The sequence below is a fragment of the Crocuta crocuta genome, unplaced genomic scaffold (genome assembly GCF_008692635.1).
Source record: "Crocuta crocuta isolate KB4526 unplaced genomic scaffold, BGI_CrCroc_1.0 scaffold45, whole genome shotgun sequence".
Lineage (NCBI taxonomy): Eukaryota > Metazoa > Chordata > Mammalia > Carnivora > Hyaenidae > Crocuta > Crocuta crocuta.
The window spans coordinates 5,680,425-5,704,514 of record NW_027530544.1 but is presented as its reverse complement, the minus strand read 5'-3'; the positions used below and the strand labels follow the sequence as shown (position 1 = coordinate 5,704,514).

The 24,090-nt window shown below is 34.8% G+C and overlaps 1 protein-coding gene and 1 non-coding gene across 10 annotated transcripts in view; both read left to right on the top strand.

Annotated features, from left to right (window-relative positions):
• The window catches only part of DLG1 (discs large MAGUK scaffold protein 1), a 267,569-nt gene that overhangs the window by 119,267 nt on the left and 124,212 nt on the right, over positions 1-24,090 (top strand). The gene's annotated exons all lie outside the window — the stretch shown is intronic.
• LOC144234417 (U6 spliceosomal RNA) lies at positions 10,922-11,029 on the top strand. The gene has a single exon (XR_013335939.1). It is a non-coding gene; the product is annotated as a U6 spliceosomal RNA (small nuclear RNA).

Here is a 24,090-nt window from a genome sequence, read left to right as displayed (position 1 = left end):
GGATATCAGTATGCATTTTTAACCAGCATCCTAGGTCATTCTGAGGAGGACTACTATTTTGAGAAAGAGACCTAGTATTAGATGTTAGAAAATGACTATTTAGGGATACGTGGGTAGCTCAGTCAGTTGAGCCACTCCTGATTTCAGCTCAGGTCATGATCTCAGGCTCATGGGATATAGCCTAGCATCAGCTAGGAGCATGGAGCATGAGTATGGAGCCTGCTTAAGATTCTCTCTTGCCCCCCCCTCCTCCCCCTTGCTTCCTCCTCCTCCCATAAAAAAATTAGAAAAAAAAGAAAATGTCTATTTAGGAATCAGACAATATTACTTAGTGAACCAGAGTATTATTTATGTAGTGTTGGATAAAATATGCTTCACTGGTTATAAAACAAAACAATATACTTTTAATTCTTTTGCATTTTTAAAAATTCATAATCTTTTGATCAGTATTTATAATACATAAGAGAGGGGATGCTAATAATTTAACAGTTTCTTTTTTAACACAAAAGTTCCAGGGGCGCCTGGGTGGCTCAGTTGGTTAAGCGTCCGACTTTGGCTCAGGTCATGATCTCGGGGTTTGTGAGTTCGAGCCCTGCATCGGGCTCTGTGCTGACAACTGTGCCTACTTCAGATTCTGTGTCTCCCTCACTCTGCCCCTCCCCCGCTCATGCTCTGCCTCTCCCTCAAAAAATGAGTAAACATTTAAAAAAAAAAGTTCCAGAAGCCAAATATTTATTTTGCTAATTAATTTGTTTCTGTCTCCAGACTCAATTATCAAAGCATTAAGGGCCAGTATATTACATAAAATAATCATGCCACATTACAAATGGATTTTCCCCTATCATAGATCCTTAGAGTTGAATGTAGACAGTGCCTTTAAAAGATTAGAACCTAATTAAGGTGAGCTCCTTCCTGATGTGGAAATTTATGTGAATGACAGAAGCTCCTTTAGTAAAATTATTTAAAACAAAACTGTTGGCAAGAGAATCCTTTTGTATTTTAAATTCAGTTCATATTTATAATGTATTTAAGCAGTGAAGATGCCATTGGATTTTACTACAGATTGTGATTGAAACTTGGTAATCGAGGGTATCTCTACCCTGTGCATTAAATCTGGCAGCCCCAAAGGGTCTTGATAGTCCAGTGTTTATAACATCCTTCTTTACCTGCTAATCGACCTCACTTCCTGGATTTCATTCCGTCTAGTTATCAGCTAACAAAAGAACAGCTTTTGGTTTCTGCAGACGCTGGTGAAAAAATAATCATGAGAAAGACATCAACCTTATGCTCTCTTTTTTGTCTGCAAATATAAACTCAGCCATCATAAAACTAACAGGTACAGAGGAAAGATACAGGCTCTTTCATGGGAAGAAATTACAGAGAAAATGAGCATCATTTCTCAAGGTTTTTATTTTCCCTGATCTACAAGTGATGCTGCTGTAATTCTAGCTGCAGTTTTTACCGATCATTCACCACTCAGCAGCTGGTAGAGAAGTAAGACTGCTTGGCAACCACCTGCAGGGCTGCAGAGATGAATTACATTTTCGGGAACAACACACTTCTATACTCTCGCGCCAGTCGAGGAGGCAATACTAGCTCTAGCCATGGTTCAGTAGGCCCAAAGCAGAAACACTGGGCAAAAAAGGGTTCATCAGATGAATTGCAAGCTGAGCCAGAACCTTCACGCTGGCAGCAGATAGTTGCATTTTTCACTCGAAGACACAGCTTTATTGACTGCATCTCGGTAGCCACCAGCTCCACCCAGGTAACATACCACTTGTTGAAATTATTTTTAGTATATTTCAGTTTATGTTTACTTTGCAAATGCGTTAGTATAGATTTCTTGTTATTAAAAATGTAGTCTTCTGCACTGAAACCTTGGATGTGCAGAAATGTATGTTTTCAGTCCATCTATGTAGGTCTTTAGCATGAAAGAGGAAACAAAAAATATTTTCTTTTTTGCTCTTATGTAATACCAAACAAAACAGTCTCTGATTCTGTTGAGGGACTTCTTTAAAAATACAAACCATTGATACATAATTTAAAATGTAAATTAATAATGCTTGTCTCCTTATTTTTAGACTGTTAAATTCCATAAATTATGATGTCTTAGCAAAGAAAATAACCTGTTTGTTTAGCTTTTGTATGTCATAAGATAACCTAGGGAGATTATTATGGCAAAGAAACAGAAGGTAATTTGAAATATTTTTATTTTCTAATGTTTTGAGAATAAATTGTATAGTTAGCTATTGCTATATATACTTATATTTTAAAAAGTTAAATTATAGTTTATTCAGATAATTTTATGAATTAAATATATTTGCATAAATATACATTATCTAGGGTTAATTTAAAAGCATTAAACTTGTGAAATTACACAATTTTAGGACTATTTTTTAAATAGCCATTTGACAGCTTTTAAAGAGCTGACCAAGCACTAAAAATCTCCCACATTAAAAAAAAAAACAAAAAACCAAAAACCTAAAACCAAATCTTTCTGAGGAAATGAGTATTGAAAATAGTAGGGAAAATAGAAAATTAATAATTTAAGTCAAATATTTATTTGGCATTAAAGGAGGTTGAGAGCTATTCATATTTTAAAATATTTTTAATAGATATTCATTCAACTTTTAGTAAAAATGGAAGGATAAGAAATAGTCTGATATAAAAATAAGGAGAATGCTTTTGTCATTTGACATCAGTAATAATAAAATCTGTACATCTATCCTACTGCTTTTTAAAGTAAATTTCTTTAAACCATCTCTTTTTTAAAATTAGAAGCAGCACAATAAATATGAACTGTCAATAGGTTCTTGCTTTTGATTACTAGAATTGTCTTTCAGTAGTTTTAATTTTAAAATAATGTCAAATTTCTTATATAATAAATTATACTTAATTTTGCTTACACGTGTGAAAGAACTGGAATTACTGGGTTAGGGAGTCATAATTGTTTTTATGTAGGAACTGATGTTAGATATAATCAAAACTTCTTCAGAGTCAACAATATGATTTAACTCTTAGATTGAATACTGCCCAAAGAATTTAACTACCTACAGTTGCACATACCAAAAAGGGATGTAAAGACTAAGGCTTGGTGTTGTTATTCATTATAGATTAATCTTAAGTGAATATTTTCCATTGTCTGTAAAAAAAGATAGGCTAAAAACTTATTGAAACTTTCCATGTAGTTTATATAAAAACACAGTACTGTATATGTATACACACACACATGCACATTACTATGGGTACATAATTCATCTTATTAGGAGCATACAAATGAAAATGCAAGCAAAGTAGTTCACCTGTAAAACTATTGAAACCACAGAATTACATTACAATTACGAGTTGGAGAAAAAGTTGCTGTTGCACTTAAAATAGAGTCATAATTTCAATAAAAACACATTTTGCAATTAATCCTACAAAGCCATTTAAAATTTTATTTTCCTTCCATTTGTTTCAGATCATTTTTGTATACTGATACATGACATAGGTTGTATTTCTTCCACACCTCTTTTTGTTACTTGTCTTTTTCATTATCCTTGTATTTCATCTCTAGAAATGTAGGCATGAGGTCAGAGGTTTTAGCTTTTATTTCTCCTGCTCTAGTATACCATCATATCATTTTTCATTCTATAATTTTTCTAACTGATGAATTAGGTATTTTATATATCCAAGTCTCGTAATTCACTAGAATTCATTTTACTTGGTAAAATACAATAGGACTGAGATAGAATGTTAGACATATTTTGATCTTGGTTGATGCTAGAATACATTTTTCTGTTTCATCTACTGATCCATGGCTTGCAGTTTTATTTTGTAGCATCAGAAGGATTTGTATCTTGTTATAAACAAAGTAGATTAATGAAATTTCATAATTTATTGAGCATATGCTACATATCTTTGGAGATAGTACATGATAGGGTTTTGTTCTGTAACTGATAAATAGCATCAGTGATTACTAGGTCTCCTATTTCACTGTTGTTAGAAACATTTTTTCTAAGATTTGATAGCAAGATTAACTTTGAATCTTAATCCCTTATAACTATGCAGCATGATACTTTTAGCAGTTTAGAGAGTTGCTATTAAATGAAGTTCTGTTGATTTGAAAGTCATTACTCTGATTTAATACCCCCCAAATATCCTCTATAAATAAAACAAATTTATTTACTTTAAAAATTCATTTAAATTGCTTGTGTGTTAGAAATATTCATGTTCATAATTCAGATTATATGACAGATTCTACTGTAATATCTGGAATTTGGTATGAAGTCATTAATGTCTCTTTAAATGATAAAGAAGCTACGTGGTTATAAACCTTGGCAAGAACCCCAGCTTCTAGGATAGGGCATGGCATATAGTTGGTACTCCATAAATGTTTTTGGAATTATTTTCCATTTCAGTTACCTAGAACCTTTTTAGCTGTGGCCTTCCAGAATATAGCACCTAATCCAAAATCTCCTGGGTACCTATTTTTATTGGATATACTTTCCTTCCCTCACAAGTTCCTTTAGTTCTTTCTCTCCTTTTCTTCCCTTCCATTCTTCATATTTCCTTGAAGCCACATAAATCCCTCATGTACCTGATTTCCTTACCCCTTTGAATCCCTATCCAATGGTGATAACTATATAGCTTACAAACTGTTTCTCATTTTTGTCATTTGATTATATCCCAGAAGTTTACATTGGGTTTATTTGTTTTGTTTTGTTTTAATGTTAAATTAAGATGAGTTTCTAATTATTTTACATTGGTATAAGTTTTTTCTATCTGTGCTTCATGCTACTTAAGTTCTTAATTTTGAATAATATTGAAAAAGAGTGCCTATAGGTTGTCCAGCACTCATTTCCTTATCTCAGAATTCCCCGTGTTCTTCCCTTTAGGATCACTTGATGCCAGTCTGTCCTGTCTTATGTAGTGCACTCAGCTCGGTTCCAATTTAGGACCAATTTATATATTTATGAAGGTTTTAAAGAACTTCAGTACAGTATATTTAGTCTTTGCAATACTTGATTAGCTGCTAGTTAAAAAGTTCTGCCTCCTGGGTGATACGAGTGTTTATTAACGAGTACAGTAGTAGTATAAACTTTGAAAAGCTGTGAAATGATAGGTCACTTTGAATGTGTGTTTAGCAAGTGTTCCCATTTTGGACTACTTGAAAATCCCTAATATGGATCACTGTAAATAGTGAAACAGGATTCCACGCTTCCCCCAAACAACTAACATGCCTAATTAAGCAAAAAAACAACAAAGTTTTTTTCCTAGGAGTGAATGGAACAGACATGATGACTTGTCATAACTGAAGAAGAACAATAAAATTTTAATAAGAATTGGATAGTCTACTTTTTAAGAGGAAAAACCCTGTCCTACATTAAAATAAGGAAAATACTTTTCAGATACCCATGTGGAAAAATATATAGGCTAAATTGTATTAAAAGAATATTATTTGTCCTAAATAGAAGCATTCTAGATTATAAAAGACTTAATTTGGAGAGTTGTGCATTGGACATACAATCTAAAAAATGAAGATAATATCATCTGCTTCATTAGGTTGATTATTATTAAACAATTTAATACATGTATCATGCTTAGTGCCTAGTAGCTATTATTTTATTATATTATTTTTTTATTTTTATATTGCTTAATTTTGATAATCCATGGACAAATTCAAATATAGGTAATTAGGAGTTACGGCACCTAGGGTAGTGCATTTTATTCATTAAGTAATAGTGTTGATGGAATAGGTTAACTGTAAGTATAAGCCATGTACTTTTTTAAGAACCTCTGACCTCAACATCGTTTAATGGTAGGATGTAAGGAAGGGGCCCCAAAGAGCACCTCAGTCTTTGGTGAGACCACCAACTCCTTTACTTTGCCTCTCCTCCCAACATTCCCTTCTACAGATTGCTAAACCAGTCACAAATAAACAAATTTAATTGATTATTCACTTTACCAAGCTTTCGTAAGCATTCCTTCAGAACTAATTTTATACCCTAATCTTCCAGATCATTCTCATTCATTTCCTTATCTCTGAGTAATTCTGGTATATCTCTCTTCTGTTTTAAACTTCCATTTCTCTCTACCCTCCCAACCCCTTTCACTCTGCCCTTTGGAACTCCCCATTTGTCATCAGCAAAATTTCCTTTACCCTACAAGTCTTCTGTGTTGGTTTATCTCACCCTTTTTTCTCTCATAGACACCTGGCATTCCCCGGAGGATACTGGTTTTCTCTTTTCTTTTTTTCTATAGCCCTCATGAAAAGTGGAGCTTTTTTCTGTCACACCTCATGCACCATAGGATCAGCAAGTGGAATTAATATCTTCCTTGCTTATCATTGATATTTATGGATGATTGTATTTCCTCTCTCTTTAAAAAAAAATGTAAGTGCCGTCAGACACTATTTTTTACTTCCCTTCCTTTTCTGATCATCTACATTTCTCTCAGTCACTCCCACTCATTGATGATTTGAACAACTAGTTTACTGTCTGTTGTAATTATTCTTACAATTCCTGTAATTATTCTTAGTGATTTTCAGTATCCTTGTGTGATCTATCCAAAATCTTGACTTCTCAATTCTTTGATCTCCTTACCTCTAGGAATCTTGTTTTTTCTTTAACTTGAGTGACTTGCTTCAATAGTTATAATTAAGACCTCACTACCTTTGACTGTACCACTTACAAAATCTCAGTTGAAAGCATTTCAGACTACCTGACTAGCACTTTCTTTTCAGCTCACTTTCCCTAATACAATAGCTTTCTTTTTTTATATTCTGAAAACCTTCAGCTCAACTTTTCATTATCTGTCACTCCTTTCATGCTCTCACTTCTCTCCTTGCCTTACTCAAATTCCTTGGTCCATGACTGTAAATACTGCCTTTACTCTCTTGCCCCTCTGTCACTTCATTGATAAGATTCAACCTCGGTGAACTGCAACTCTGCCTCCATACTGGCTCCAAAGCCTCACATTAAATTTCCAACACCCATTTCCTGACCCTCATTCTCAGTTGATGATCTTACTTTGTATTCTAGCCTGTTAAAATAAATGATCTGTCTGCATTCTTAAAGCTCATCCTTTATTTCTGCACTATATGTTTAGTCCGTTTGACCATTTAGGGACTTTTGAAATTCTGTGTTCTATACTACATTATCTGTCTTTCGCCTTATTCCTCCTATAACACCTCTCATTAAAACAATCAACCCTCTTTTGGAGTAGGTTGTCAAATCCAGTGATCAGTTCACAGTTTTTGTTTTATTTGAAACCATAACAGCTCTTACACAATTGACTATTCCCTCCTTTAAATTCTTTTCTTCTTTGACTCTTGAGCACCACCCTTCTGATATTCTCCCAACCTCAGTTTCCTTGGCAGTGTCCTCCTCCTCCTCTCTCAATGAGGGCCTCAGGTCTCAGTCCTTGAACTTCCCTCATTTTATATTCACATTTCAGGTGTCCTCATCCAGTCCTGTGCCTTTAAATAACATTAGTACTTGTTTTAGCCCAGAGCTAATCCTTGTACATTAGAGTTGTAGATCTTACTTTTTACTCAGTATCTCCACTTGAATTAAGTATCTGAAAGCTAACAAGTCAAAAACAATCTCTAGTTTTATTGTTCTCCCCATCTCCTTCTTTCATTATCACTCACCGAGATGCTGAAGACAGAAACTCTAATCATTTCCTATTATTTTTTCCTTTGGTCCACATTCAGTCTAAGAGCAAATCCTATTGGCTCTGTGTCCAGGTAATATTTATGATCTGACAACTTTTTACCATTTCTACAACTACTAAGTTCAAATTATTTTTGTCCTGAACTACAGCAGTAGACCGCTAATTAGTCTCCCTATCTTCATTCTTTGGAGAATAGACTGTTGAGAGCAACAGTCTATTCACCCATCAGCCAGCATCATGGTTTCAGATTGTCAATATCTTGTTTTTAACCCTTCCATGGCTTCCAATCCAATTTATAATAAAATCCTAAATCTTTATTTACCATGGACCAAAAGTCCATGGCTGTACCTCCAACCCTATTTTGTACTACTCCCTCACTTATTCTTCTCTAGCTATACTGGGCTTGTTCTTGTTCCTCAAATATATCACATGTGGCCATCTCAGAGTCTTTATCTTGATGTTCCCTTCTCTCTGCCTGGAACTTTCTTTCTCCTAGATATTCTCATGGTTCATTCCCTCAACGCCTTCAGATATGTTTATCTATTGCCTTTTCAAAGGGCCTTCCAGGATTCGTATCTAAGGTTGCAGGTACTCTTTTACTCCAGACATTACTCTGTCTTCTTACCTTAAAAATTTTTTTCCTTGAAGCATTTAATACTACCTGATTGGTTTTTACTGTAAATTTTTCATTTGTCTGAATTCGCCCCTTAGATCTTCTGGGAAATATATATTACACTTTACCTGGTGTTACCCTGATCCTCTCACTGATGATTCTCTTCTTATTTCCCCCTTTGGGAAGAAATACACATGAGGAGGTAAGGCAGGAAGAGAAGAGGAAAACCATTCAATTTCCTTATAATTAGGATGACTGCGTAACTCATCAACCAAACCAGAGTACTTTTGATGGAAAGAGAGAACTATTAATAATTAAAGTGGGACAACAGGCATAAATATAGACTTACCAGACAAACCGAGGCATATGGTACATCATTTATAGCCATTTATCTGCTGACTTTTCACACCAGGCAGCAAGTCTAAATAGTCACCCCAAGATTATCTCCACCTTGGACCATTCTGGATTGACCTAACCTTTTGAAATACATGTTTCATACATTTAGACTCATGCCTAATGATAATTGCATTTTGAAGTGATCAAATTTATATATTTTTCTTCATCTCTAATGAATGAAATTTGTTTATATTCAATAATATAATGTCTTTGTATTAAACTAGAATATATAGAGAGTAGATAGACCTCTTAAACTACTTTGGAAATGTGAACTCTGATAGAATAATTTCTAAGAGACTAGTTCGAAATAGGTTAGGATAGGGGTCCTGGGTGGCTCAGTTGGTTAAGAAATAGGTTAGGATAGGATAGGGGTTCCTGGGTATAATGGTGGCTCGGTCTGTTCAGCTTCAGACTTCAGCTCAGGTCACGACCTCACAGTTCATGAGTTTGAGCCCCAGGTCAGGCTCTCTGCTGACAGCTCAGAGCCTGGAGCCTGCTTCAGAGTCTGCATCTCCTTCTCTCTATGCCCCTCCCTTGCTCACGCTCTGACTCTCTTTCAGAAATAACAAACATTAAAAAAATTGTTTTAAATAGGTTAGAATAAAACCTATTATACTGGTTGTGAGATGCTGCCTCTTTGCAAAGTTTAATTGCCCATTTGATAGGCCACTAAGGCCAAATGATAAGATTGATACCATGACTTAGCTTTAGAAGTTAATTGTTCCCCTTTTAAATGAAGAATGTTGTGGAATTTCTTACGGGGAACCTATTTGTACCCGCTAAAAATTTGTTTAAGTGATGTTTAAGACCCAGTCATTTGTACAGTAGGACACTTTAGAAAAGTAAAGAGATGAAGATTAAACAAAAAAATAGTTTACAATGGTTATAGAAGCCTTTAAAAGATACCAAGTTGACCATACAATCCAGCATTTGCAGTCTTTGGTATTTATCCAAATGAGTTGAAAACTTATGTCCACCTGAAAACCTACATACACATGTTTATAGCACCTTTATTTATAATTGCCAGAACTTGGAAGCAACCAAAATGTCCTTCAGTAGGTGATTGGATAATAAACTGTCTGTACATCCAGTCAGAGGAATTTATTAGCACTAAAAACAAATGTGTAGACATGGAGGGAGGGACCTTAATGCATATTACCAAGTGAATGAAGCCAATCTGAAAAGGCTATATACCCTATCCTTCATGACATTCTGGAAAAGGCAAAACTATGGAGACAGTACAAAGATCAGTGGTTGCCCAGGGTTAGGGAAGAGGTAAGGATGAATAGGTAGAGCAAAGAGAATTTTTAGAACGGTGATACTATTCTGTATAATACTGTATTGATAGATAGATGTCATAAATTTGCTAAAACCCCATAGAATGCACACGAAGAGTGAACTGTGAACTTAGGATAATAGTGATGTATCAATGTACATTCATCATTTGTACAAAGGTACCACTCTGGTGGGAAGTGTTGATAATGGGGAATTATGCATGTGTGTGGGTATAGGTTATATGGGAACTCTGTAGTTCATGCTCAGTTTTGCTTTGAACCTTATAACTGCTTTAAAAATTAAAGCCTTTTGGGGCACCTGGGTGGCTCAGTTGGTTAAGATTCTGACTTCAGCTCAGGTCATGAGCTCACAGTTCTTGAGTTCAAGCCGTGTCGGGCTCTGTGCTCACAACTCCAAGCCTGGAGCCTGTTTCGGATTCTGTGTCTCCCCCTTTCTCTGCTTTCCCCTGCTCACACTCTGTCCTCTCTCTCTCTCTCTCTCAAAAATAAGCATTAAAATACTTAATAAAAAATAAAGCCTATAAAAATTAATATCTTCATGAATATTAGACTGTCTATAGCTTAAAGAACTAAATAAATGAAATTTGTTTATATAAGCTTTTTATAAATAGGAAATGTGTTGCATTCATCTTTGTAGCTTCTGTATAGTGTCATGAGTGATTGTTAGATAGCCCTTTTGTCAAGGACAGATAGGGTAAAAAAAATTTCACAAGCTGCAGCTTACATATTTTTAATATATTTAAATAATTTAAAGTTAACCTTTAAAATAATGTTTTAATAACAGCGCTGAAAAATTACCCATATGATCAGGATAAGAGATTCAGCATTTCTAACATTTTGCCCTTATTTTCAAGCAGTGTTTGTTTTCGTGAGGTTTGTACTTCATCCCTCTTATCATAATATCACAACTGTTTATTTCAGTAATCAGTTGGGTAATGATTTATTTAATATTAGCTGCTCACTGCTCACCTTGGCAGCACATATACTAAAATTGTATACTAAACAGAGAAGATTAGCATGGCCCCGGCATAAGGATGACACACAAATTCATGAAGCTTTCCATATTTTTAAAAAATAGTTTCAAAAAGAGAGGTACACAAACCATAAGAAACTCTTAAGTACAGAAAACAAACTGAGGGTTGATGGGGGGCAAGAAGTGGGAGGAATGGGTGATGGGCATTAAGGAGGGCACCTGTTGGGATGAGCATTGGGTGTTGTATTTAAGTGATGAATAATGGGAATCTACTACTGAAGCCAAGAGCACACTGTATACACTGTATGTCAGCTAATGTGACAATAAATTATGTTTAAAAAGAAATTTTTTTGGAACAAAAGATAGAATCATGGGAGAGAGAAAGAGGAAAAAGGATTGGTTAATGGGCTGCAAGTATAAATAGATGTGGGGATTGGGACATTTAATGGTAAATTGAAGGGTGTAGAAAGAGTCTGCTTCATTTGATGTTTTACTTTGTGTTTTGGCCTTGGATTAAGACTTATTTCTGCCATCTTCATAGTTTCTTTTCACCAGTGAGGCCTTTTCTCTTCCTCTCTATTCTTTAAGATGTAGCATCTCTATAAATGTCTCTTGATTCCATAATTAGAATTATTCACTCCTTACATTGTAAATGTTTTTTCTTTCTTATAGTACAGTAGAATCTTGTGTTTCATCTGATTTTGTGCCCTAAAATGTCTGACTCATCTGGGGCGCCTAGGTGGCTCAGTCAGTTAAATGCCCAACTCTTAATTTTAGCTAAGGTCATGATCTCGTGGTCATGATCTCATGGTTGTAAGATTGAGCTCCGCATCAGGCTCCATGATGAGCATGGAGTATGCTTAAGATTCTTTCTCTCGCTGTGTCTCAAAAATAAAATAAAATAGAGTAAATAAAATAATAAAAATTAGCTGCTGAATCATAAGCTTCACAAGAGCTAGTAGTACAAGATGTATGTTTTCTTGTATCCCCAAAGCCTAGCACAGTGAATGCACTTGATAAATATTTGTCGAATGAATAAACAAATGTTATATACTTGTTTATTTTCACTTAATCTGATGCTGGCTACAAGGAAATTTGGAGCTTCTGAATATGGTTTGACCATTGTAAATTTCCCAAGCCATTTTTATGTAGAACCATGGCTTAAATTTTTTTTTTAATTTAAAAAAGTCTACACTACAAGATTTTGTAAAAATTATGTATATTTCAAAAGTAATTCAAAGCTGTCTGTGAAAACTTTGAGACATATATATTCTTATACATAAGAATTTAAATTCTTATAGTTAAAATTTGACTTAGATTCATTTTCTTTAAAGGTTTTTTTCTATGTTACTCTTTGTACTTCCTGGCACTGTTGTTTAGATAATGTTTCAGTCCTCCATTTTTTATATCAAAATTTAGAGTTTTTATAAAGGTAAAAATAGTTGTTCAGACCATGTGGGAACAGTAGCCTACAATTATCGCCTTATTTAACAAACTTTAAATAAACCAACTGATGTAATAATTTTACGGGCATATGCAAGTCAGTCAAAAAAGACTGGACCTTTTTTGTGCAAGTATAAACCAACTGGCAGTGACATCTGGAAGCAGTAGAATTTTAGGAAAGCCTAAACACAGTTTCTTCTTCCTCTAGATAAATGTATTTTAAAAAGATTTTTCTCCCTTATGTCTTAAAAGGCATCCTGCCTATTAGTTCTTTAACCTTCAGTAAACCCCAATTTAGTCCCATTTCTTTACAATATTTTTAGTATTTCTGAAATCTAAATTGTGTCTATTGACTGAGCCAGCTCTGGAGTGGGAAGCAGTTATTGTTATGACAGATGGAACAAATTGATTGCCTTATAGATTTGTTGTTGGTCCTGAAGAAATAAAAGAGATTATACTCTGAAATTTGGATCAAAACAGATCCCAGCCTCATTTTTCTGTATTTAACTCTGACTAATCTCGGTGGAACCATCTAATGTATCAAAGCATTATAAATTCAAAGAAGAAATCCATTTGAAAGTATTTTGAAAGCTAGAGGAAGAAAAAACAAGATGCATACCAATCTCAGGAGTTAATTGCTTCACCTATACTAAATACCATAGCAGGATTTTGGAGGAGAGTGAGAGTGGGAAGCAGACCAAAAATCATGTCACTTTAATCACTCCTCCCAAACTGAAAGAGGTCTAAATTATTTCAGTGATGAGATCACTATTATATAGCCCTTTTTAAAGGAACTGCAGATGAAAATATTTTAAAGAACTATAGATAAAACTTGAAATTTCCATATGTATTATTTTTTCTACTTCCATATTTTTAGGGGAGGAGTTGCTTATTTTTGTTATCATAGATTAAGCATTGCAACAGAATTAAAGCAACTGCAGTTAGTAAAAACTAACCTAAGGTATCTTGAAACCTTTTTCTGTTTTCTTCACTAATCTAATCAGTTGTTTTCCCTGTTTTTAAATCACAAAAATGGGAGCACAAGTCCAGCCTGCCACCTGTTGTTGTACATAAAGTTTTATTGGAACATGACTATGCCTGTTTGTGTATAGCCTATGGATACTTTCAAGCTACTACAGCAGAGTTGGTTGGTTGCCACAGAAATTGCATGGTCCATAAGGTCTAAAATATGTATTAGCTGGTCTTTTTAGAAAATGTTTGCCAGTCCTTGAGCTAAGTATTGATGAAGTATTTTTTTCCTTTTCTGGGATATTATATATTGTCTTTGCAGTAAAATATGATAGTACTAGTAAAGGCACAATAACTCCTTTTGAAGTATTTTAAAGAGACAGTGTAGTATATGGGTTGAGCAAACTGCCTTTAGAAGATGATGGCCCAAGTTTAATCTCTGTTCTGCTATTTACTTCCTGTGGCACCTTGGACAAATACACCTGAATTCTCATAGTCTCTTGTTTCCTGCATCAAGATTTAGTGAGAATTAAATGAGACAGTACAAGCAAAACCCTTATAATACCTGATCTCATCATCATTACCATCTTTATCACCACCATTATCATTAGTTCACAAAATATTCTGTTTTTTTAAGTGAGGAATCTAGAGGTGGGAAAAGCAACCTAATTATAGAATGATAAAGAATTAAGTTTTAGCCAGAGGATTAGTAACCTTGACAGGGTTCAGCCAGGAAAACAGGAACCATAGACATTATTTTAACAGCATGTAATATAAGGGGCTGGTTAAAAAAGAATTGGAGAATTGAAAAGGAAAAATGAGAACACCAAAGTAAAACAGAAGATTGTAACCACAGGAAGCAGCAACCATATGTGGTAGGGGCCTAGGGACAAGTTGATATTAGTAGAACCTAGAAGTTTGGAAGATGGACACTGCAGGTTTTAAATGTGAGCTGTCAATGAGAAATCCTTTCTAATACAGTTTTAAGAAGAAAGAAAGAAATGGACTCCTGGCTGGCTCAATCAGAAGAGCATGCAACTCTTGATGTTGTGGTTGTGAGTTCGAACCCCACATTGAGTGTATAGATTACTTAAAAATAAAATATTAAACAAAGAGTGATTAAAATCTATTGAGCAAATGTAATTGAGCAAGACATGTTTATTTTCAAGTAGGACATTAGTAGTCAATTGGCTATTGCTAGATAAAGAATAATATTAAACTGGCAATATTTTGACTTTTTTATATCTTGAAACTTGTAAGTTCATCAAATGATAGAACATCTTGAACACCTTCTGACTGGTAGTGGCTACCCAAGCACACAGAAAAATCTTTTAGTAGTATCTGCTATATATATTTGATATTTGAATAAAGTCATGAAAGAAGTAATGGAATTGAGCCATGTGGATATCTGGGGCAAGAACATTCTAGGTAGTGAAATAGTAAATAAAAGACTGAGACTAGAACATGTTTAGGATATAGAGGGAACAGGAGGAAGATCAGTATGGCCGAAACACTAAGTGGGAGGGGAATGGTAGCAAGGCATCCAGGGCTGGAATCATTAGGGATTTGTAGAAGAATGAATAGAATAGGGTAAATGCATGATTATTAGGAAGCATTCAGAGCCCATTTTTTATTTCAATCATGAAAGTTCATGGTTGTGCAGGTTTCTCTAACCATATTCTGATTTTAAAAAATCAGGCTAAAAAGGTATATTGCAGTTGGTAGTTTCAGACCTACTTACTAATTAGTAATCATATCTTTAAATCCAAGTTTAAAGTCTCTGCTTACTTTAAATTTTTAGTGGTTGTTAACTCATCTTTCTACCAGTACAAAGTGACCAGCTGAATGCTGATAGAATGCCATCTTTTCATAATAAAAGGATGATAAACTTTAACTCCGTATCCTGAATCTTGCAAGCAGAAATAGATTCATGAACCAGGTGAACCGTCTGTTGAAAGTAACAGGTTTTTACCCATGTTTCTGTAATAGGATTATTAATCATTAGGTCTGTTTTCCTATCTCCCCTTTGCTATTTTAAAATAAAAATTTTGGGGGCGCCTGGGTGGCTCAGTCCGTTGGGCGTCTGACTTCGGCTCAGGTCATGATCTCACAATTCGTGGGTTTAAGCCCTGCATCGGGCTCTGTGCTGACAGCCAGCTCAGAGTCTGGAGCTTGTTTCAGATCCTGTTTCTCCCTCTCTCTCTGACCCTCCCCGCTCACGCTGTGTGTGTCTCTCTCTCAGAAATAAATAAAACGTTTAAAAATTTTTTTAAATAAAATAAAATCAAAACTCTGTAATTTAACGCCTTAGTGATTTGTTTTAAAATGTATCTGGTTTATTGACGTTTGCTTCTGAGATAATTATGACGTTGGATGTCCTATGCAGCTGGTTCAAATAATATTTTTTCCACTGTATAGTTTATATTGAAGGTATCCACAGTAACTGTGGCAAAAAAAGTCATTTGAATCAAATAAGAATCAGATTTAAATAATGAAAAACACCTTTATTCTGAAGGTACTGGACCCCTTTTGAATACAGTGATTCCCAAGCAGAGTTTTGATAAATCTACTGTGCTGTATTTTATCTTTCCATTAACATGAAAAAAAACTTGCCAGAGTTTTTCTGTTCTGTTTTGTTTTCTGTCCCCCTTCTTAGATAGCTTATTTGACATTACATCAGAGAAACATGTCTTATTACAGCATAGTAGATATCTAAACAAAGGAATTTGGATTAAGAATATTACCCATGCCATACAAAAACAAAATAAAGTACTTACCGACTAACACAACTGGCACAAGAGTACTTTTCCTTGTTATCTAAGATATTGATAACAAAAGATTTGCTAATTCATATATTTCATTTTCTCTAAATGGTGGTGTAAATTTACTTAGACCTTATTGAATCTTTGTATTATAAGCTCAGTTTGCCTCATTCATGTAACATGTCAATGTAAGATATAAACAATTATAAATGATCCTGTAGTATGGCTTCACTTAACTTTCTTCAGTGTTTCATCTTATGCTGTGAAAGTCATTTTAACAAATAATTTAGTGAGAAAACGTTTGAAAATGTATTCAGATAGCCTTGCAAGTCTTTTACACTTGAGTCTAACTATGATGGAAAATATCATTTTTAGTGGCCATTGTGGGTGTTATTCTTAATAGTCCTTCCTCACTCCTTGTTCCCATTAGTTACCAGATAATACCAGTTGTACATTCAAAATCTGTCTTGGTTTGACTACGCATGCCCATTTTCACCATTTGGTTTAAACCACTGATGACCTCTCAGCTGGATTATCACAGCAGCCTCCTAACTATCCTTTCTGTCTCTTCCTATATCAGTCAGGATTCACATGCACATATAAGAACTGGTTTAACTATTTTAAGCAGAATGCAGTTTAATAAAGGTAGGCTCACTCATTCATTCCTGAATTCATTCCTGAATGTATACTGAATTGGTTACTACAGCTCTATTGGTTATGAGCTATGGCTAGGAAATTGTGTGTATTGATACGTCATTTGTTTTTGAAGACTTTCTTAGCAGGATTTGGCTCCTTAAAGAAGAGACAGCATTATTGAATGGATGGCAGTGAAAGAGCGTAGTGCAGGGTCATAAATGTTGATGTGCAGTACACGTTATGCATGTGGCTATACCTAAATAAGGCTTCAGACTACTTTAATGAAAATCAGTTACATTTTAAAAGCTGATTTCATCATTTTAAGATTTTACATTAAAATGTAAAACTATGGGGGCGCCTGGGTGGCTTAGTCGGTTAAGCGTCCGACTTTCGCTTCGGTCATGATCTCGCGGTTCGTGGGTTCGAGCCCCGCGTCGGGCTCTGTGCTGACTGCCAGCTCAGAGCCTGGAGCCTGTTTCAGTCTGTGACTCCCTCTCTCTCTGACCCTCCCCTGCTCACGCTGTCTCTCTCTCTCTCTCCTAGAAATAAATAAAACATTTTAAAAAATAAATAAATAAAATGTAAAACTATGGGGGCGCCTGGGTGGCTCAGTCGGTTAAGCATCTGACTTAGGCTCAGGTCATGATCTCATGGTTCGTGGGTTTGAACCCCACATCGAGCTCTGTGCTGACAGCTAGCTCAGAGCCTGGAGCCTGTTTCAGATTCTGTGTCTCCCTTTCTCTCTGACCCTCCCCTGTTCATGCTATTTCTCTCTCTCAGAAATAAATATTAAAATTTTTTAATGTAAAACTGTAAGGAAATTTAATAAGAATCTCTAAAAATGATTGTAAAACACTTTTCCAAAAGCTGTCAGTTTGATACTGGCATAAAAAAGCACTTTTAAAATATGTGCAATCCAGTTATTTTACTGGAATTTACAGTTTTCTGCGAGACACTGTTAATATTATAGCCTCTGTTGTCATGGAAACAAATCTCTGAAGGCAGCCTCAGAAGCTAATGATTCCATGGTGTTGCTATGGATAGAAACAACTGAGACTGTCGTTAGTCACATGGTCATGATTAAAAAAACAACAACAACTCTTTGGAGCTGATCTTATTGAGTGATACAAATGTAGCAGGAAAAGGATGATGGTATATAATAGTCACCATTGTCTAATGAAATACATATATAAGATTTTTCAGGTTTAAATGTTTATGCTGAATTCCTCCTTTTCTCTAATAGCCCAAATATAATGGTTAGTGTATTTTGGTATCTCATTATTTATATTAGACTCTTAAGCGTGACATTTTCCAATTTAGAATCTTCTGCTGCTCTCCAGAATTCTACCCTCTTCTCATTTCTGCCCTTAAAATATCCTCTTACCTCTTCATTTCACAGTGTTATCAGGTCTAACATCTGTGCTCTTCCTCATCACTCAACCTTCATTTGATTATCTATTATTTGTTTAGGGCTGTATTTTTGTTTCAGATGAACTAAATGAATTAATTTGTTATTCTGTAATTCTTTGTAACCTGAAGTTGTTCACCTAAAGCTAGGAAATTTTATTTATTGATATGTCATTTGTTTTTGAAAACTTTCTCAGAAGGGCTTGTTTCTCTTAAGAAACTGGCAGAGGCATATATGTTCCTTTTCAAAGTACTTGCCCTGTACAGAAGGGGGTGGATTAAGATAGTATGAGTTGTTTTAGGATTTTTAAAAAAATGGTATTTAGATCCTTATCTAAAGGAGATCGATTTTAAACAGGCCAAGGTTACAGTGAGGTTCAAGTGTAATATTAAAGAATTTATAGTTTTTCATAAAGGGTTTTGGAGAACTACTGCTTAGTGGAGGAAATTTTCATGCTTGACCTGGAAAGTTGACATAAACATTTAGCTTTGCCTTATTTTTATATTAAAGTAAATTATTAATCAGCTAATACCTGACTATGAAAGAGGCATAAGGAAATTTTGAAAGGTGATATATATGTCTGCGACCTTAATTGTGGTGATCGTTTCACAGATAATGCAAATGTCCAAACTCTACAAGTTGTATACATAAAATATGTGCAGTTTTTTAATCAACTATATATCAACAAAGCTATTAAAAAATAAAACTGAAGTTATAAAAAATGATTATAAACTTAGACTTTTTTCTTTGATACTTTGGATGACTAAAGCCAGTTATTTTGTAGTGTATCAGATGTTCAGTGATTGGATTCAGGTTATGCATCTTCAATTAGAATTTCTCAGAGGTGATATGCTCTTATTATAGCCTATCAGCATGATTTTGATTTGTCCCATCCCTGATGATGTTCACATTGATTAAGATAGTATCTGTTAAAGGGGTGCCTGAGTGGCTCAGTTGGTTAAGGGTCCAACTCTTGATTGCAGCTCAAGTCATGACCTAACAGTTTCGTGGATTTAAACCCCACATAAGAGCTGCTTGGAATTCTCTGTCTCTCTCTGCCCCTCCCCAACTTGTGCTGTGTCCGTCTCTCTCAAAATAAATTTTAAAAACTCTAAAAAAAAGATAGTATCTACTAGATTTCTTTACTGTAATCAATAAAAGTTTTTAAGAAAGATAACTTCTTTGCATCCATGTGTCCTTTTTAAACTTTAATCTGCTGGAATGTAATGGAAGGTTCATTCAGCAGCAGTGGAATCTTTGCAACTGTTGAAGTTTTTTTTTAATATATTATTACTATGATGGTTGCCAAATGATTTTGTAATTCCATAATTCCTTATACATTCTTTAGTTGGCATTCTGTCTTAAGGAAATTCTTTCTCTTCTGTTCATTTATTCTTGAAATTATTAAATCAGTATGGACTCCTGGAATCTGTTTTTATATAGTAGGTTGTTTGCCACTGTTATCTTTAGTTCTCAAATTGTTCCTGGTCTGACTAATGAAAACTCTTCAAGCTAACTTCTGTGTCTTTTGACATGCCTTCATTATTCCTTGAACAGTTCTATATTTTCTGGTACAACAAGATGTTTTAGATTCATATTATACTTCGCTAAGCTCTAGCATTGGAATCAGCCATTTCTCCAAAGACTCCTTTTTTGGTGTGTGTGTGTGTTTGTGTGTTTATTACAGAATGTGTATTTAGAAACCATAATCTGAGTGATAGGTATGTTCAGGCTATTGGAGTGTTACTGCCCCCAGGTATTCTCTGTGGGCAGAGCTGGGGAATATAGGTACATATAAACACATTTATGTCTGTATTCCTGTGTTCATATATATATATATATAACCATGCATTCATGCTAACCTCCAGTTCTATTCTAACCTCCAATTCTATTCTAAAACCGTAGGTATCATGCTAATTTTTTCCCTTTCCATATTTGTAACTCTTCTCTGACATGAGGAATCTTGCTATCATTATCCTATTTATTGGATCAAAATCTCCCATTGACACCTTCCTTACTCTGCTCAAGCTCCAACATACCCCCTTTTTACTTCACTGAGGTTCCTATGCTTCATACCAGACTACTGTTACTGCCACATAGATGCTGTCTTTGTCACATTTGGATTCCAGCAAAACATATCAGGCTCCTGGCACCGCTCTGCCCATATCCTGCTCAGGCTCCAAGCACCCTGTGCAAGACTGCTGCCATCCCTCTACTCCCTGCATACAGATGCTGTCCTCACCCTGCTTGGTTTCAACAATCTGTACCTTCTTTGACTACACCATCCAAGGTCATGATGATACTCTGTCATTATTATCTTCTAGAAATCTAATTTTCATACTTCTCAATTATGTCAGCAAACAATCTGCAATTAATTTTAAGTATTGTATAAGTAGAGATGGGATTCCTTTTGTTTTCTGTATGTATACCCAGGTGATCAAGCGGCAGCTCTTTTAAAACTATCATTCTTTCACACTTGTTATAAATTTAAAGTCAGAACCTCTGGGTTTTCCAACATTTTTAAAAAGTCACATAAGTATTCCACTGAAAATTGGTTAGCATTTAAGTTTTTCATTTTAAACTCATAATATGGAATTTAAATTTTTTTTGTATGGAAACAGTATATAATTAGTGACTGGAGCCCTAAGCCAGACCTACAGGGTCTTTATATTGACATATAAACCATTTTCATTGTTTATAAACATAGCCATTCTAGCACCTTTAGATATTTAGGGTATTCCATATTTTCCAAGTATAAACAATGGTCAGTAGACTGTATTAAGACAATAGAACTCCCCTATGACCCTGCAATAACACTGCTAGGAATTTACCCAAGGAATACAGGAGTGCTGATGCATAGGGGCACAAGTACCCCAATGTTCCTTGCAGCACTCTCAACAATAGCCAAAACATGGAAAGAGCCTAAGTGTCCATCAACTGACAAATGGATCAAGAAGATGTGGTTTATCTATAGAATGGAATACTACATGGCAATGAGAAAGAATGAAATCTGGCCATGTGTAGCAACATGGATGGACCTTGAGGGTGTTATGCTGAGCGAAATAAGTCAGGCAGAGAAGGACAAATACCATATGTTTACACGTATAGGAGGATTAGGAGGAACTTAACGGAGGACCATGGGGGAAAAGAAGAGGAAAAATAGTGGGGGAGAGGGAGGGAGGCAAACCATGAGAGACTCTTGAATGCTGAGAACAGACTGAGGGCTGATGGGGGTTGGGGGGGAAGGGGGTGATGGGCATGGAGGAGGGCACTTGTTGGGATGAGCACTGGGTGTTATATGGAAACCAGCTTGACAATAAACTATTTTTAAAAAAGACTATTAGAACATATTTTAAAATTATTCACTTAGGATAGATTGCCAGAATTAAGTAACTCTGTGAGTTTACACATTTTTAAGGCTATAAATAATTGCTGCTAAATTACTTTCCTTAAAGTTTGTATGAATTTATATATCCAACAGCAGTGAGAAAGGACCTATTTCCATGCATTAAAAATTTATTTTGAGTGGCGTCTGGGTTGCTCAGTCAGTTAAGTGTCTGACTTTGGCTCAGGTCATAATCTCATGGTTCATGAGTTGGAGCCCAGGTCAGGCTCTGTTAATTTCACCTGAAAACATATATTTTCAGGATACATCCATGTTGTAGCATGTGTCAGAATTTCATTCCTCTTTACAGCTGAATAATATTCATTATATCTATGTACCACATTTTGTTTATCCACTCATCTGTTGATGGATACTTGGGTTATTTCCACCATTTTGGCTATTGTGAATACAATAGACGTTGTCAATGAATGTTGATGTAAAGTATCCAAGTCCCATGGGGCGCCTAGGGGGCTCAGTCCGTTGAGTGTCCAACTCTTTCAGCTGAAGTCATGATCTCATGGTCATAGGGTCTTGCTCCACTCTGGGCATGGAGCCTGCTTGGGATTCTTTTCCTCTCTTTCTCAATAAATAAATAAACTTACCGGAAAAAAAAAAAAAAAAGGTATCCAAGTCCCTGTTTTTAGTTCTTTTGAATATAAACACCTAGAACTAGAATTGTTGGGTCGTATGGTAATACTATGGTTAGCTTTTTTGAAGAACCACCAAACTGTTTTCCACAGCAGCTTACACCTTTTCCATTCCTACCAGCAGTTTTTGAGGATTTCAGTTTCGGCACATCCTCACCAACACGTGTTTCTTTCTAGTTTTGTTTTTCTTTTTTTATTACAGCCTCCTAGCAGGTGTGAAATGATATATTGTTGTAATTTTGATTTGCATTTCTCTAATAATAATTTTTTGAGTATCTTTTCATGAGCTTATTGGCTGTTTGTATATCTCCTTTGGAGAAATGTCTGTTCAAGTCCTTGCCCATTTTTAAATTCTCTTTTTATCTTTTTGTTGTTGTGTTTTTATAACCCTCATCAGATGTATGACTTGGAAATATTTTCTCCCATTTTGTAGGTTATCTTTTCACTTTCTTGATAATGTCCTTTGCACAAAAGGTTTTAAGTTTGATGAAGTCCAATTCATTTATTCTTGTTACATATGCTTTTGATATGATATTTAAGAATCCACTGTCAAATCCGAGGTCATGAAGATTTACCCTTATGTTTTCAGGTTTTAAGAGTATGTGTTTGTATTTTGATCATGGATTTATTTCTCATTAGTTTTTGAATATGATTTAAGAGTGATTTAATTTCTCTTTTTTTCCATGTGGATATCCATTTGTCCCAGCACTATCGGAGAATTCATACATTTTTGATAAATGTTAATTGGCTGTTTTGATAGACCAGAAGGTCAACATTGTAATTTTATTTTTTATTTCTTTGTTAGAAAAAGCATAGTTCTTCATCAAATTTGTTTTTCCTATTTTAAGTCTCTTTGAATGCATACCGTCTTGTTATCATTTTGATTTTAATGTTTTTCTTATATATGTAGGATATGTTATTGGTATAGCAAATGTTTATGAGTTAATCCAGTTTACAGGGATTAGGACTTGATACAACACACCTCTTCTGTGTCCATTTACATCTTTGGTAAAATTAATTGATAAGTATTTGAGTTAAAGTAATTGATAAGTAATTGAGTTAAAGATCAAAGCTTCTTAGTTTAAATTATGTCAACTAGAGTTCTTACTTTTTAAATTTTTGCCAGAATATGTCTGGCACATAATAGTTACTCAGTGTATGTTAGTTGAATTAATGACTTTTTTTTTTTTAATGTTTTATTTATTTCTGAGAGAGAGAGAGAGAGAGACAGCATGAGCAGGGGAGGGTCAGAGAGAGAGGGAGACACAGAATCCCAAACAGGCTCTAGGCTCCAAGCTAGCTGTCAGCACAGAGCCCGATGCGGGGCTCAACCCCATGAACCATGAGGTCATGACCTGAGCCGAAGTCAGACACTCACCCAACGGAGCCACCCAGGTGCCCCTGAATTAATGACCTTAAAGGCAATTTTAAGGCAGGTTTTTATAGTTCTTGATAATAGAGGTCAATAGCATAGATTTTTAAAAATGATATAGATACAGCTTTTAAGTCCTTTGGTGAATTTCTAAACTCCAACTGCCTGTCTGATGGACTAATAAGATTATATTTCATGCTTTGAATGCAAGGAGAAAAGCAGTCAGATATCTTCTGAATGCTGGAAGAATGTGTTGTAGCCTGTAAAGTGAGTGTTTTGTCTCCTAGAAAAGGAATATATTCTAAGTCACTATCTTTTATTATTTTCATTTAAACATCTAGAAAGTAGTCACTCAATTTAATTATAGTTATTAAAATTAGTAGTAGCCTAATGATTTCTAAAGTAATTTCTGGAGAGCATTTTCTCATTTAAATTAAAGTAACATATTAATATTTTACTTATTTCTCAGTTATTTCTGAAAACTATAATTTATGACAAAACTTTGTTATGTGTTTTTCTTTTATTTTGGTATTTT